This window comes from Castanea sativa, chromosome 4 (assembly GCF_040712315.1).
Source record: "Castanea sativa cultivar Marrone di Chiusa Pesio chromosome 4, ASM4071231v1".
Lineage (NCBI taxonomy): Eukaryota > Viridiplantae > Streptophyta > Magnoliopsida > Fagales > Fagaceae > Castanea > Castanea sativa.
Window position 1 is genome coordinate 9,211,282 of NC_134016.1, and position 16,527 is coordinate 9,227,808.

General features: G+C 34.2%; 1 long non-coding RNA gene across 2 annotated transcripts; it reads left to right on the forward strand.

Moving 5' to 3' along the window:
- The first annotated feature begins 653 nt into the window (after positions 1 to 653).
- Positions 654 to 9,316, forward strand: LOC142630232 (uncharacterized). Of its 2 annotated transcripts, none has more exons than XR_012843262.1 (7): positions 654 to 867; positions 1,236 to 1,301; positions 1,951 to 2,035; positions 3,194 to 4,707; positions 4,822 to 4,903; positions 5,005 to 5,405; positions 8,992 to 9,316. It is a non-coding gene; the product is annotated as an uncharacterized LOC142630232 (long non-coding RNA). The 2 variants fall into 2 exon arrangements; XR_012843261.1 differs by having other exon boundaries at positions 3,200 to 4,707.
- Positions 9,317 to 16,527: the final 7,211 nt, after the last annotated feature.

Genomic DNA, 16,527 nt, shown 5'->3' on the forward strand with positions numbered 1-16,527 from the left:
TCATTTTGGAATATTTTCTTGCAGACATAGTGGCGTTACATACGGGATTGAGGTCGGTTGTAATAATAGACTGTGGTGGAAAGATGCCTGAACCGCAGGAACGACTATTTGTGTTGGTTTTACTCAATACTCTTTGTTAGAAAATTCTGCTTTGGTGTTGCTCACCGCCACTGTTTCAAATTTCATTGATTTATTTGTAATTCTTTCTCAATTAATCATCAATTGCAGAACTTATCTTTTCTTGTTTGTGTACTACACTACAAAACACGCGAGTCTTAGGCCGCGTTTTTTTCAGCCGCGTTTGCAAAAATGCGGCCTAAGACCTTGCTTGAGCCGCGTTTCAGTGAAACGCAGCTACAACGCCAGACCCTCAGCCGCGTGCGTCAAACGCAGCCCAAGATCAAGTCTGTGGCCGCGTTTATTGGTGTTTTAGCTGCGTTTTTCTGGGTTGGGCTTAAGCTTCGTTTTTAAAATGCGACTTTAGACCCATCTGAAATGTTTTTTATTTATTTATTTAAATATGTCCTGAAGCCGCGTTCAAAAAACACGGCTATAGGTCTATCCTAAAGCCGCGTTTATTGAAAAACGCGGCCATAGTCACCCCTGAAGCTGCGTTTATGTAAACGGGGCTACAGCCTCAACTATAAATAAGAAAAAAAAAACCCTATGGCACAAAGTAATTTTTGCCAAAAAAAGAAGAACTCCCTGTCTAAAGCCCTTCGAACGTACCTAAGCGACTCCCAACAATCTCCACCACCGATCCTACACACCGGTGCCGACAAAGCCCAGTCCTCCATCACCGGCACTTCCTTGGGTCTATCCCTCTCTCTCTCCAACTTTCAATCTCACTCAAGACACTGACTAACAGTAAGTTTTTTAAATTGATTGTTTTGATTTTTGTTTTAGGGTTTCCATTTTTTTTTAGGGTTTCGATTTTTGGTTTAGGGTTTTGATTTTGGGTTTAGGGTTTAGATTTTGGTTTAGGGTTTCAATTTTAGGTTTAGGGTTTCCATGTCTCTCTCTGTAAATCTCTTTTATTTTTTGTTCTTATCGATGTTTAATTTTTATTTATTAATTTTTATTTTTTGTTCTTATCAATTTTGGGTTTAGGGTTTCCACGTCTCTCTCTGTAAATCTCTTTTATTTTTTGTTCTTATTGATGTTTAATTTTTATTTATTAATTTTTATTTATTTTCCATGAATGGCCAATGCATCTGGGTTCTTTACTCCTTCAGTTCCCAGCTTCAGAAGGAGGATTCAACCTCCAAAAGGGATTTCCAATCTCAGTCTCGGGTACCCAGGTATGTTTCATTTTTTTTTTTTTTTTAAATTTTTCTGTATTTTGGTGATTGATCACTGATTCTTCAGTTACTTATGCAAATGGGTTAGTTAAGTTTGTCAATTGGGATATGTTTAAGGAGTAGTGGTTGGGTATTGATTGTACTATCCATATCTAATATTTGTGCCAATCACTACCTTCTTGTACGATTCCCTATTCCTCTTTTTTCAATTCCATCTTTTTCTTTTTTCTAATCCATATTTCTTACTTCTAAACTATCGATCTTTGTAATTGCTTATCATTCTTTTCACTTTCTTTCTTTGCTTCTTTGATTCTCTATGCTTCTGCTCTGTTTGCTTACCGATAAAATGTATTAAAAGAAGACAGCTAAGAATTTGGAAGTTTGTGTCTTTAGCTTATTAATTTGATCATCAGCTCACTGATTGTGGGGTAAAGTTTAAATTTTTAATTTCATAGTTGGGAGCAAAGAAACTTATTAACCCTTTTCACTATAATTGTTCTTATTGGATTTTTTTTTTTTTTAATTTCAAATTGGGATTTAAAAGAATTGAAAAAACAATAGGATTTATTTTATTTTATTTTTTTCCTGGATACACTAAATAGCAAGTTTAAGGAAAACAATTTCTTGATTGAATAATGTAAATTTTCAGGACTGCAAGTGGCACATTTCATGATGGAAATTTTTTCTTGAACCAGAAAGGGTTGCGGCTCATCTTTGAAGAAAAGGTGTCCCGTGTAAGTATATCTTGATTCGGTTCCTATCTTGTGGGCACTTGTGTTTTGGCTAATCCAACTATTGTTTATTGGTTGATTTGTTTGGTGTTACCTTAAAGCAGGTACTGAATCATATGTGCTTGTTTTAGTTTTATCAGTAATATATGATATATTTTACTTTCAATGTGTGTGAATTAAAATTATCGGAATTTGGAGGAGTTCTGCAGTGATAAAGAGTCTCTTGATGAGGTCAAAGTGCTAATGAGTCTTCTAATGAGGTCTAAATTATACAATAGTACTGCAAACTAAGTTGATACTACTAGTTCACTAATCCTCTAACTGCCTTTTGATGTCCCAATATTTTGTCTCTTCTACCTTGGCGAATTACTTTCCCTTATAAGTCATCAACTACATTTCCAAGAGTTTGAACGGGTCATGTTGAAGTTAACCCTGCAAAACCTTAATCTTGGAGAACTGGGAAAGCCGCCCTATTGGTCCAAATTTAAATTTTTACAGTTCAGATACATTTTTTTTATTGGGTAGTTTTCTTGTTCTTTTTCCAATTTAACCTTTTTTTTTCATCCTTTAGGAGGTCATGCCAGCCTTTCTCTTTTTGTCTTGTATTTCCATATTTCATATTTGTGCTTTGTGTGTTTGTAATAGTACATTGTACTTTAAGTTGTTTTCTCCTAGTTTAAGATTATGTTGTGGCTTTTGGCATATATTTGAATTCTCTGCACTATCTATTCCATTGTTCCACATCTAGTCATCTATGGAAACTTGCAGGAAGCTAGCTTTTTGATCTTATCTATTGTTGAACTTTATCTAATTAAGAGAGAAATCAGAGATGTCTTTTATGGCCAATTAATTGTATGGCTGTTACTTGTTTGTCTAGAGTTACCAAATATGAGTTGTGCTATCACGTGTGGACAAAGAGGGTTCCTTTTTGAAATGTCCAGATTTTTAATTTAGTTGCTGTAAGTTTGGGTTGTCCCATTTGGTGATAGCTTTCTTAAATTTTTAATTCTTATTCAATTAATCAATCAATGGTTGGAGTATGTGCCTCTTTTTGTGTTGTTTTTATTATTCTCAGCCTTGTTAATTACTGAAAGGTTTTTTTGAGCGGTAAGTGTTATAAAACTGATGCTAACTGCATGTAACTTGTTTCAAAAAACGAAGTTGCAGGTACGTTTGTGCTTAGACTGCCAGGATTATGTTCGTGCCCAAATCCTGTCAAGGAAGATCAGTCCAAGGGTTTTTGATATTGATACTTCAAAAGAAAAGAAAAAGCCTAAAGAAGGCGACAATCTTGTTGAAGAGGCTCCTGCTGATATACCATTAAAGGCAAGTTTAATTTTGCAGCCTATTGAACTTATTTGTTGCATAGATTTTTTTGTACATTGTCTTGTCCATTAGTTGTATGTAATTGAACTACTTGAAAAAAACAGAAAGGTTGTTTGTAATTGAGTCCAATAAGAGGAATATTGGGTGGAGATTGAAGTTGACATTGGAGAAGTACAGAGTGTTGCAAAGGTTACTGCTTGTTCTGGCTTTGATTGGGACTTGTATGGTAATTGGGGATGGGGTGCTTACACCAAAAATTTCTGGTATTAATTGGAAGGTTATGACATTTTGATTAATTTTGGTTTTGAGTTCTAAGCTTGGGATGCAACTAATCGAAACTTCTTTTGATTAATTTTGTTACATTGGCTTTTTAGCATTTTTAGCATTATTGATGTGAATGATGATTTATTGTGCCTTAGTGCTAATTGCATTTTGGGCTCCTACATTTTTAGCGGTGATAATATTGGATTAAGTTTTGAGTTTTCTTACATGATGAGAAGGAATAGTAAAGGTTTGAATTTTTTTAATGGGTTTATGGTGGATTTTGATTCAACTTTTTACATGTTAAGGTTTGGGAAGGGTTTAGATCACCTTAGGTACTCAAATGCGTTGATGCATTTAAATTATTAAATTGTTTTGATTATAAATATTATGCAACAAAGTAAGTGTTCCTCTCTTTTACTCTCAAGAAATATATATATATATATATATATATATATATATATATATATATATATATATATAATAAAAACCCTAGGATTTTATACCACTACCTCCAATTTGACCCATTTGACAAATTTGACCCAACTTATAGTAAGATAAATGAGAGGTTTGGTATGGATTTAGATTTTTCAAATATAAATGGAATGGTTTGTGATAGATTTCTAAAATTTAATAGGGTTGGCCAGTTCAGTGTGTAAATTATTTAGAGGGTTTGAGGTTGGAAAGACTTTTTATTATCTTAAACTTGAATAAAATTTAGCCTCACAATGAAACTTCTCCTTTTTTTATTTTTTATTTTAAAGATGAAGTAATTGATAGGATGATCTAATGAATAGGTTAACTGCCCACAGTCCAGCAATCCAAATAGCTCTCAGCTCCTTCACTTATTTATATAAGTTCATGCATAACTAAGATTTGCGTGTAATTTTTGTTATGATTGATGGCTTTTTTTTTTTTTTTTTTTTTTTTTTTTTTTTTTTTTTTTTATGATTCTTGTTTTGGTGGCCTTAAGTAAGAGTTGATGATGATACTGCTCACGAGAGCGTACGGAATGGCCACATAGCTCTAAATGCGATTCAGCGTCGCCATGCCAGGGTTTCATCCGGTGATACCATATCGGTTAACAGGTCGGAGCTCATTCGATTCGATACCACCACCACCACCACCACCACCGCCATCTTTTTCTTTTTTTTGCTTAATATTGTTTCTAATTGTTGTGTGTGGTTTGTAATTTGTTTTAGATTTATTCCGCCGGAGAATTTCGACCTGGCATTGCTTTCACTTGAGTTGGAGTTTGTGAAAAAGGGGACTAAAAGTGAACAGGTTATTATAGACTTTCAGTCAATAATCTTAGTTTTAACTTCATGGAGGGGTTTTTTATTTTATGCTTAAAAAAAAAATTGGTGTTCTCTTTTTTTTTGTAGGTTGATGCTGTTTTGCTTGCTAACCACACTACAAGAAAACTGGCCTATTGCGGCGGGCCTATTGCGGCGGGTGCAAAAACTGCCGCTATATGTCGCCTATTGCGGCGCATTTTTGGCCTGCCACTGTACATGAGATCTATTGCGGCGGGTCAATGGCCCGCCGCAATAGACCTAGTATATTGCGGCGTACTATTGCGGCGGGCCAGTGACCCGCCGTAATAGACTTGCTTTAGTGGCCTTCGGCTGAGATATATTGACCCGCCGCAATAGACCCTGAAATTGCAACGGGCCTATTGCGGCGGGTGCAAAAACTGCCGCTATATGTCGCCTATTGCGGCGCATTTTTGGCCCGCCGCAGTAGATGAGATCTATTGCGGCGTTTTTTGTGACCGCCGCTATAGGTAAGGTTTTTGTATAAAATCAAGTTTTTGTAGTTTACAATAACACATAAAAGATGAGTTTAAAGATCAAATGGTAAATTACATCCGATTGGCATGAAAATTGGCATGCATATTAAGAACATATAGAAAATGTGATCCAACAGTTGGATTTTCAAAATATGAATTCAACAATAAGTTATTGGTTGGTGTAACAGTTTTTAGAGTTACATCAAGTGTAACTTGAACCCAACCCTATATTTCTTAATTCGATGTGAATTTTGACAAATCTACCGTTAGATTACATTATCTTCATAAATTTTTTATTCTTACAAAATTTCAAGGTGATCAAAGATTAATAGCCATGTCATCAATCAATTGTTTGAATTCAAGTTTTTGTAATTGAAAATAACGCATAAATGATGAGTTTAAAGATCAAATGGTAAATTACATCCGATTGGTATAAAAATTGGCATGCATGTTAAGAACATATATAAAATGTGATCCAACGGTTGGATTTTCAAAATATGAATTCAACAATAAGTTATTGGTTGGTGTAACATATTTTAGAGTTACATCAAGCGTAACTTGAACCCAACCCTATATTTCGTAATTCGATGTGATTTTTGACAAATCTACCGTTAGATTACATTATCTTCATATAGTTTTCATGCTTAAAAAATTTCAAGGTGATGAAAAATTAATAGTCATGTCACTAATCAATATTTAAATTCAAGTTTTTGTAATTGAAAATAACGCATAAAGGATGAGTTTAAAGATCAAATGGTAATTAAGTCCGATTGGTATAAAAATTGGCATGCATGTTAAGAACATATAGAAAATGAGATCCAACGGTTGGATTTTCAAAATATGAATTCAACAATAAGTTATTGGTTGGTGTAACAGTTTTTAGAGTTACATCAAGTGTAAATTGAACCCAACCCTATATTTCTTAATTCGATGTGAATTTTGACAAATCTACCATTAGATTATATTATCTTCATATATTTTTCATGCTTACAAAATTTCAAGGTGATCAAAGATTAATAGTCATGTCATCAATCAATTGTTTAAATTTAAGTTTTTGTAATTGAAAATAACGCATAAAGGATGAGTTTAAAGATCAAATGGTAAATTACATCCGATTGGCATGAAAATTGGCATGCATATTAAAAACATATATAAAATGTGATCCAACGGTTGGATTTTCAAAATATGAATTCAACAATAAGTTATTGGTTGGTGTAACATATTTTAGAGTTACATCAAGCGTAACTTGAACCAAACCCTATATTTCATAATTCGATGTGATTTTTCACAAATCTACCGTTAGATTACATTATCTTCATATAGTTTTTATGCTTAAAAAATTTCAAGGTGATGAAAGATTAATAGTCATGTCATCAATCAATATTTAAATTCAAGTTTTTGTAATTGAAAATAACGCATAAAGGATGAGTTTAAAGATAAAATGGTAAATTACATCCGATTGGTATAAAAATTGGCATGCATGTTAAGAACATATAGAAAATGTGATCCAACGGTTGGATTTTCAAAATATGAATTCAACAATAAGTTATTGGTTGGTGTAACAGTTTTTAGAGTTACATCAAGTGTAAATTGAACCCAACCCTATATTTCTTAATTCGATGTGAATTTTGACAAATCTACCATTAGATTACATTATCTTCATATATTTTTCATGCTTACAAAATTTCAAGGTGATCAAAGATTAATAGCCATGTCATCAATCAATTTTTTGAATTCAAGTTTTTGTAATTGAAAATAACGCATAAAGGATGAATTTAAAGATCAAATGGTAAATTACATCCGATTGGCATAAAAATTGGCATGCATGTTAAGAATATATAGAAAATGTGATCCAACAGTTGGATTTTTAAAATATGAATTCAACAATAAGTTATTGGTTGGTGTAACATTTTTTAGAGTTACATCAAGCGTAACATAAAGCCAGACTTATATTTCTTAATTCAATGTGACCATAATTTTTCAAAATTAACCTTTTATTACACTCTTCAAGTCCAACAGTTAGATTTCAAATCTAAAAATGGCACGTGATTGACATGTGTTGTGTACTTGTATGATTATGTTCTCTCAATCTGACCATCCAATTAGTCACATTTAAAAATAAAAAAAAAGTAAACGTAGTTAGTTAAATATTTAAATTCTTACATAAATTTAATAATAGCCATGATAATTTTTTTTTAAAATTTTTTTAATAAGAATGTGTGATAATTTTTGTTGTGTGGTTTTTTTTTTTTTTTTTTTGAGAAATTTGAGTGGTGAATTTTATTGAGTATATTTGATTTTTTTTTTAAAATTTTATTTCATAGCTCATTAATAAAATAACCAAGTGACTTCACCAAATTGTATAATTTTTTTTTAAATTTTTTTAAAAATAAATATAATTTTTTTGTTTGTTTTTATTTTCTTCTCTTATAATTTTTAAGTTGATAAAAATATTCATTTAACAACAATCCATTTTAATCTAACTGAAATTCATCATTATCATTAACAACAATCCTGCTGTAAGTTTTCTCTCTATCTCTATGATTTTTGTTGGTGTTGTTGTAAGCTATGTTTGGTTGTTGAGAAAATGAAATTATGGTAAATTAGTTCAAAATCTTAGCTTTGGGGTTGAGTCAGCTGGTGGGTGTTTCAGCTTTGTGGGTTTTATGAGTTGTTTTGATCTGGGGTCATGTAAAGTTTAAATTTTTTTCGTTGCTATGGTTGTGATTTGTGGTAAGAACAAAGAAATGGTTGATGGGTATTTATTTTTTGGGTTGTTTTATGGTTTGGGGTTGTGTTTTTTTTTTTTTGTTGTTGTTGTTGTTGTTGTTGTTGTTTAGGTTTGGGCATGGTTTTTCTGACATAGAATTGAAATCAGCTTGTGGGTGTATTATGTTTTGTGGGGCTTATGGTAATATGAGACCTGATTTTGTTTTGCTTAGGTATTTGGGATTGATTTCTGTATATTGATGTTTAAATCAGTTTATGGGGGTTATGTTTTTCTTGACTAGTTCAGGACTTGGATTAGTTGTTTTTTTTTTTTTACTGTGGTTGTTGTTGTTAGATTAAGAGGAGAGGGATCTTGTTGTACTGGGATCTTTTTTTTTTTTTTTTTTTTTTTCTTGTTAGATCATGGTCCCTTTGCAGCAGGGGTGGAACTGTGTGTATAGCAGGGGGGGCCAAGGCCCCTACAAAAATTTTACAAAATATTTTGTTGTAGGTTAAAAACTAAAAATGTGACTCAATACCTTTTTTTTTTTTATGAGCGGGTCCCCCTTCAAGGAAATTGATTGCCCCCCCCCCCCTATAGCATAGCCCCACCTGTCCATGTCCCTTACAAGCCTCAAAATTGCTTTCCCAAACACGTAGCCACTACACTAGCCTAGCAAATCAACACTAGCCTATGGATAAGAGTTGGATGAAACCACTACATTTTTTTTTTCTCAATGCCATATCATATATATACACAAGTTTAGGATGTAATAGAGAAATGTAATAGACATTTTTTGCCTTGGTAATATTTTCTTGTCATTCTATTCCATTTGTACATACTAATTGAGTAACCATACTTTGTATGTAGGATGTTCCTTTGGCCGAACATTCTCCAAGTCTGCCAAAATCGTCAGCCACATCCTATCAACCAAGCAGCTTATAAGTTTTATCTTGGTGTTCGAGGACTTTTTTGTGAACAAAGAACTATGGAAGAATGAGGCAGCATTTTTTGCAAGTGTTGAAGGATATTTTTTTAACACTTTGGAACTTTGATTATTGTATTAGCTTAATTTGAACAATTTGGAACTTTGCAAGACCACATTTTTTTTTGTTAATTTTATGATGGTGGTTATAGACAATGTTATGTATTTGAGAATATATTTCTATGCAAATATTACGTTAGTTTGGAGACATTTGTGGTGTTGTTAATTAATTATATTTGTGGTATTGTGTTAGTAGAGCTAAAACTACTATAGGTTCTTTGTAACAGGCTTGAACAATATATTTGATGCAAAACAGGTTCTTTGAAACATGTTGTCTCTTATATTTGATGTAAACAGTAGTTTCGAAGCTCACTGGAAAAAAAAAAAAAAAAAAAACCTATAGCGGCGGTCAAAAAGTGCCGCAATAGGTCCACATTTTATCTATTAAATGAAACCCTATTGCGGCGCTTTTTGACCGCCGCTATAGGTTCAAACATATAGCGGCGGTCAAAAAGCGCCGCAATAGGTTCACATTTTATCTATTGAATGAAACCCTATAGCGGCGTTTATAGCCCGCCGCTATAGGTTCAAACATATAGCGGCGGTTTCACCCGCCGCTAAAAGTGCAATTACAAGGTTTTAGTTGCAAGCTTATAGTGGCGCTTTACGCTCGCTGCTAAAGGTGAACACAATAGCGGCGGGCACGACCCGCCGCTAAAAGTCATCTGAAACGAATTCGAACGTTGTATAGCGGCGGTTTTATGCCCGCCGCAATAGACTAAAACCGCCACTAAAAAGCGTATCTACAGCGGCGGGTTTTTGTACCGCCGCAATAGAGATATTGCGTCGCGACAAGCCTGGCGGGTAGACCGCCGCAATAGCCCCCGCCGCAATAGGTGAAATGGACCTATAGCGGCGGTTTTTGGGGCTTTAGCGGCGGTTTTGGCCCGCCGCAGTAGGCCAGTTTTTTTGTAGTGCCAGCTTAAAAAGAGATTTATGAACCAGGTAGAGTTTAATATGTTTATGACTTTACTATTCCATTTTGTGTTTGGTAGTTTTACTTGGCTGCGCGGGTTGGCTGTAATTGATTGGGGATTTTGAAATAAATGGGCACTTTTTAGGTACTTGGGAAACCTCTTCTGCTACCTGAATTTGCGCTTTAGCGTTGTTGTTTGATCACTAAATGCTAATAAAATGAAAAGGGTAATTTGATCGGATGGCTAAAAGGTGGGTCGTGTTTAATGATATAGAAATGTAGTTAGTCATGAGAAACAACATTGCCATTTTGTAACTAGCTGAGATGAGGAAGTTGTGATGGATGGAAAGTAAGATTGGAAATGATAGAATTAGATATGTAGTAATTGGTGAGAAGATGAGGGTTGAAATCCTTGTGGAAGAATAAGAGTTCCCATGGATGGTTATTGTGTTAAACGAAGCCATCAAGTGTGTTAGTAAGGAGGGGATTTTTTTTTATTAAGTTAAAAAGCTATAAGACAAGGGGAAGGAAGGCTGAGCAGATCATGGATTCATGAAGTGAGAGTTCACATAATTTTGTTAGTAATTTGAGCCATTTCACTTGATAAAGCTGAGTGGTAGGAAAGGATTAATGGAGGTTAGCAGTCTTGTTGAGTTGCTATTTATTTCTATTTAACTGCGTGTGAGCCATGTTCCCACAAAAATTGTAAATATTTAATAAATGTTGAAATCACATGATTAGGTTAACATCAAAGTTCTTGCTTATTCAAATTGATGAAAATTTAGTAATTAACTGGGGTCTTAAGAAATTGTATTTGAATCTGTATTTGATTGTTGAAAATAAAGATGCTTCTATATGCTTAAAAAAAGGGTGCTTCTATATCTTCTATGGTGAGTTCAGGAGGGAAGAATGGCTCCTGCTATTGGAATATGAGATTTATTCATAATTTTCATGATTTGGAGATGGAGGGGGTGTATTCTCTAATGGATTTGTTTTATGATAAACTGCCCTTTGCTGGAGGCACTGATTGTGTGATATGAATACTGAATAGCAATGGTGTTTGATCGTACTATGAACATTTTAGAAATGCTAGCTGGAAGCTTTTTACAAGGAGATGCATTTGGTCTAGTTATGTGCCTAAGAAACTAACATTCTTTGTGGAGACAGCATTATTGTATAAAATTTTGACTATAGACAATCTTATAAAGAGGAATATACCATCGGTCAATTGTTGTTTGTTTTAAGCTTATGACTGCTTTTGAGCTTTATTTTTTTATTTTTTAGTTTTAATAAGAGTTTCTTTATTACTCACAAAAACAAAAGAATGGTTCAATTTCAAGTCTTAAATCTTTTTCGATGATATCACTTCAAGCTGTGGATTATTGTTCTTGTTGTACGCAGGTAATGACGGCAGGGCAAAGTTACTGTCAGTTATGTCTTTGACATTGTAGTTGCTCAAATCAAAATTGGTAACCGCTCTCATTCCTTTCAATCTTATGCTTGCAACATCATAAGCTTTAGCTGCTTCTTCTTCAGTATCTAATTTTTTGTACATATAGCAAGACATATCAGTCATTTTTGGTTAGGCCATTAAATGTAACGTACCTAGTTCTTAGATTGAAAAAAAATGTATGATAATATTAAGGGAAAGAAAAAAAATGTATGATAAACTTTTGACATGTTACACTAAACCCTCTTGTACATTAAACTAAAACATTATATATGAAAAAACTATATATATATATATATATATATATATATATATATATATATATATATATTTCCACCAAACTAACTGAAAATTATGTAAAAGATGGAAATAGCCCTTTCCCATTTATATGCTATATTTCTCCTTTCTTTATCTCTCTCTTTAGGATAAGTGGATAACACCACCAACCTCCCAAATTTGCCCAACCTAAGTTCACCACACAATAGCACCTCCACCACCACATCACCACCACCCAACACTCTTGCCCACACAAAACCACTAAAAAACCCCAAAAAAACTCACACCTGAATTCCCTGCAAATCTACAATAACCACACCTAAAACTCCCTTTTGATCATTGACCATTGGCGTCCAAATCATTATTGAACATACTTACAAAAACACCGAACACCTAATTACTACTAACAAATCAAAGCACCCACCACACAAAAACCCTAGAAAATCAATTGTTCTCAACTACAATTAAACACCCCAAATGCCACCTTGAGCCCTAAAACCATAAAATTTAATATTTGGTGGCCTCCTAAATTTTCTCAATTCTCACAACAATGTAAAATTATTAAGGGTTTTTCTTATCTTGACTGTAACTCTTCATTTAGAAAATTTGAAGAACCCAAGTTCTCATGTGGAGAACCGAACAGTGCCACTGAATTACAAAGCTCATCGCTTAAGGAAAGCCTATTTGGTTTGCATCTGAATTATGCGTTGGCATTTGTGATTTTAATTAAATATGATTACGTCTAGATGATGGAACCTATCTGGAAAGTCCATATGGGTTCCTTATCTTCCCATGTGGGGGTCCTCAAGCATGTAAACAAATTCGCTTGTTGCTGTGCCGCCTCAATAGCATTATTAGCACTCGAGACAAGTTAGGTTCCTTTTACATTATTAAGTAGGAGTCACCTTCAAGTTAGATGTCCTTCAATCTCATGTCCTACTCACATTTATCCAATTTTAGCCATAGCTTTAACATCTTGTACTTGTAGTTCAGCATCTTTTCTTTTTGACCCATATTTGCCTAGATTTTGAACCTTGTGCAATTTTAGTTTCAGTCTTTACAGTAAAGAATTGGTGTGGTGGCTGTGTATCAGTGTATTATCTATATATGCATTCTGAATTGGTATTTAATCTGTGTTTGTGCTCTTTCTTTGGCTATGTGTCTTTCATTCTGGAAAAGAATGGGGTTGAAGATTCATGGCCAAAGGGAGAGCAGAAAAAAAACAAGGCTATAGCCGCGTTTTTAAAATGGGGCCATAGTAATGGGTTGAAGCCGCGTTTTTAAAAACGCGGCTTCAGCTCACAACTATGGCCGCGTTTTGAACGCAGCCAAACTTTCTTCCAGGCAATCAACTTTTGGCCTATAGCCACGGCTATAAAAACGTGGCCATAGACCCCTCTAGGCTATAGTTACGCACTATAGGCTATAGGTAAAAACGCGGCCTAAAAAAACGCGGCTATAGACCAAATTGACCTATAGCCATGTTTTTCTGACCTATAGCCACGTTTTAAAAACGCGGCTATAGAACCTTTTTTTTGTAGTGCTAGTTTAATTTTATGAGTTATATGTTAATATCTCCCAAAGTTCAGTGTTGTAATCTGATGTCTTAGATCATCTAACATAAATTGATTGCGTTTCCTTGCTTTGGACATCTTTTCATTTGTGCACTTGGAAATCAATATTGGGTAAAGGAGGGTGTTCGTTTTCTCTTCCAACTCATTCTTCCCCATTTTTCCAAATTCTCAAAGCTAACTTTTAAATCTCATCATGTTGTGAAGGTTTTTCTTTTACAAGATCTTACTTCTCTATTTGTAGACAAGGATGATCTGCGATTTAAGGGTGCACCACTAGCCTTCCTCATTATTTATGTGGATGTGAGTAGTGGACTTGGCTCTTTGAATACTATCTGGATCATTAGAAGAAATCAACCGATTTGCAACACATGGCAAGTGAGTAAATTACCCCAAACAATAGGTTATTCTGAAATCTAAAGGGAACTCAAGATGATTAGGAACTAGTAAAGAAGGATCTAATGATAATCATGTCAAATCTTAAATTCAATTTTTGAAAGAGCATCAAATGGAGGGTTAACATTGTTGTAGACTTGTAGTAAGAAGTACAGTAACAATATAGAAAAATATTAGATAATTATGAATGTGAAATCTATTTTCTGCCCAATTGTGTAGCACAAGAAATAGGAAGTGATACCTATGCACAATCAAAATGGTTGCCAATCAACGGGTTGTAGTGGTAGTCATGGGGCAATATACGCTAGGCAGGGTGATAAGCATGTTACAACTTGCAAATTGCAACAAGTAAAAACTGAGGAACTTAGAACACAAATTTTAGAAATAAAACTTCAGAATGTTGTTTCTTCATTAGTATAAACTCTTTAGAAATTCATCATAAATCTCCATGTGATGGGAAAAAAAACTCTTTAAAAACTATACACAAAAAATTCTTTTGCCTTATTCTAGGCGAGGAAAGTTTCACCAACTGAACAGGCTAATTGTCAAAAAAAGAACATTAACCAATTACCCAAAAAGTTCATATAGAATGATGTCATGAGCATTTTGGATGTTTAATGCAAAAGAAATCAGTGTGTTACATGTGTATATTAATTATAGAATTCCCTAGTCATTTAAGTACAAAATTTTGTAAGAAAGCATCAGTGCACTACTGAAGAAATATTATTTCAAAACAACCATTTTATTACCCAAACGAATTTACAATATTTGTTTAGCATGAGCATTAACACAATTTTGATCATGATAAAATGTATAGAATGCTTTCTAAAGATTGATAACCAATGAAAGTGTTTATTGATGGTTGGCTTTCAAACATCCAGGCATTTTTTTCAAGAATCAATCAAATAAATTTTAGAGTGGAGATAAAAAAAAAAAAAACTAGTACTCTACAAGGATGCTGAAACACAACAATCATGTATTTTACATAGGAAAGATCAATTACATTAACAATAATAACAAAGATAGAAATACATAATTTGTGTATTTACACAGGCAAGATCAATTCCAACGAAGCAGGAACAGCGAAGCAAATTATATAGCCTTTGAACTTATGCCATCTGGATGATAGAACATGCTAGCTGTTTGTATAAAACTGAGCACCAGAAGAATAATAGTAGCCAGCCAACCACTGTTGAAGCAGTTCTCCAAGGACTGCTAAAATATTCACATTTTAATGTTGCCTTCCAACTGTACATTTCTGTAATTGAACCCAACAAAAAACAAGGTAACGATTGCACCCTGTAGAGAGGGAAAATTCCCGACCTATTACAAGCTGACACATTATACTATCAAGTCCACAAAATATGACCAATTACAAAGCGCCATGTACTACTGCTAGGTTTTTCTATCACTATTCAGAAACCAATGGAAACTTGCCAAGTGTCATTGAAATAGGGGCATAAAACACATCAGCATGTGTAAGCGATGACACAATCAATCTAGCACGTGTATGCGATGACATAAGCGGACCAATCAGGCTGTGACATATGTCACCAATCAAACTCTGCCACATGTTGCTTACCCACCCCCAAACTCCTATAAATAGAAGCCTTCCTAAGACATTTAAGGGGAGGAAGACACCAGGACATCTTGAGTTCAGAAATCTAGAAGCTCTGCTGGAATTAAGCCCTGCAACCTCTAGGAACTTCAACTTTGAATACGAAGAACATTCGAAGAGAAATCATCTAAATCATGTTCCTAGATCTCAACGGTCACTGGAATCAAGCTCAAAAGCCTCCAGAAATACCAAGAGAGACACCAAGCCATCTAGAGCATAAGCAACATCAAAGAAGATTCAAAAGCACTCAGAAGTACTGAAGCTCTGTAGGAATCAAGCCCTAAAGCCTCCAAGAACGTCAACTTCAAAACCGAAGAACATTCGAAGCAAAACCATCCAAGATGTCAACCTAGATCTCAAAGTTCACTGGAATCAAGCTCGAAAGCCTCCAGAAACCTCAACAAACCACAAATCAACAAAGCTATATGGATTCAAGCCTCTAAAGCGCTGAGGAACTTCCACCACAAACCTTCGAAGACGAAGAATGCCAAGAACACGAAGAATGTATCAAGAACGCGAAGAACACAAAGAACAAAGAATTTCTAACAAGCTCGTAGCCAGAGATTCATTGTAATTCCATTTCAAATATCTTCGATCAATTCCTCAGCCAAATTGAAGGATATTTTGTGGTCAAATCAAAATCACATTATCACAATTCCAATCAACAAATCTTCCAAGGAGATCGAATCAGAGGGTCACTCTTTTGTTATCACAGAAAATTGTACCACACATTCATCAATACAAATTCGCATTTGTGAAACTATTTTACTTGTTTGACTTATTTCGAATTAAGAAATTTAGTCATCCACACACCCAAAAGCACAGCTCAGGTTTAAGTCGTCCAAGGAGACTACTAATGCTAAATTTCAAAACCAAAATTTCCTGTTTCTGATTATATGTCAGCACAGTGAGTCATAATTTTAAAATGATACATACAACTAAAAGCTACTTGACCCGTCTCAGGAAAACCAGAATCTTCTTCTTCTTCTTCTTCTTCTTCTTCTTCTTTTTTTTTTTTTTTCAATAAGCGAGGAAGAGGAGATTTGAATCTTAGTTCTCCTCATAAAGGAGACCATAGAATGCTTTCTAAAAATTGATGACCAATTTCCAATGAAGTATTTATTGATGGTTGCC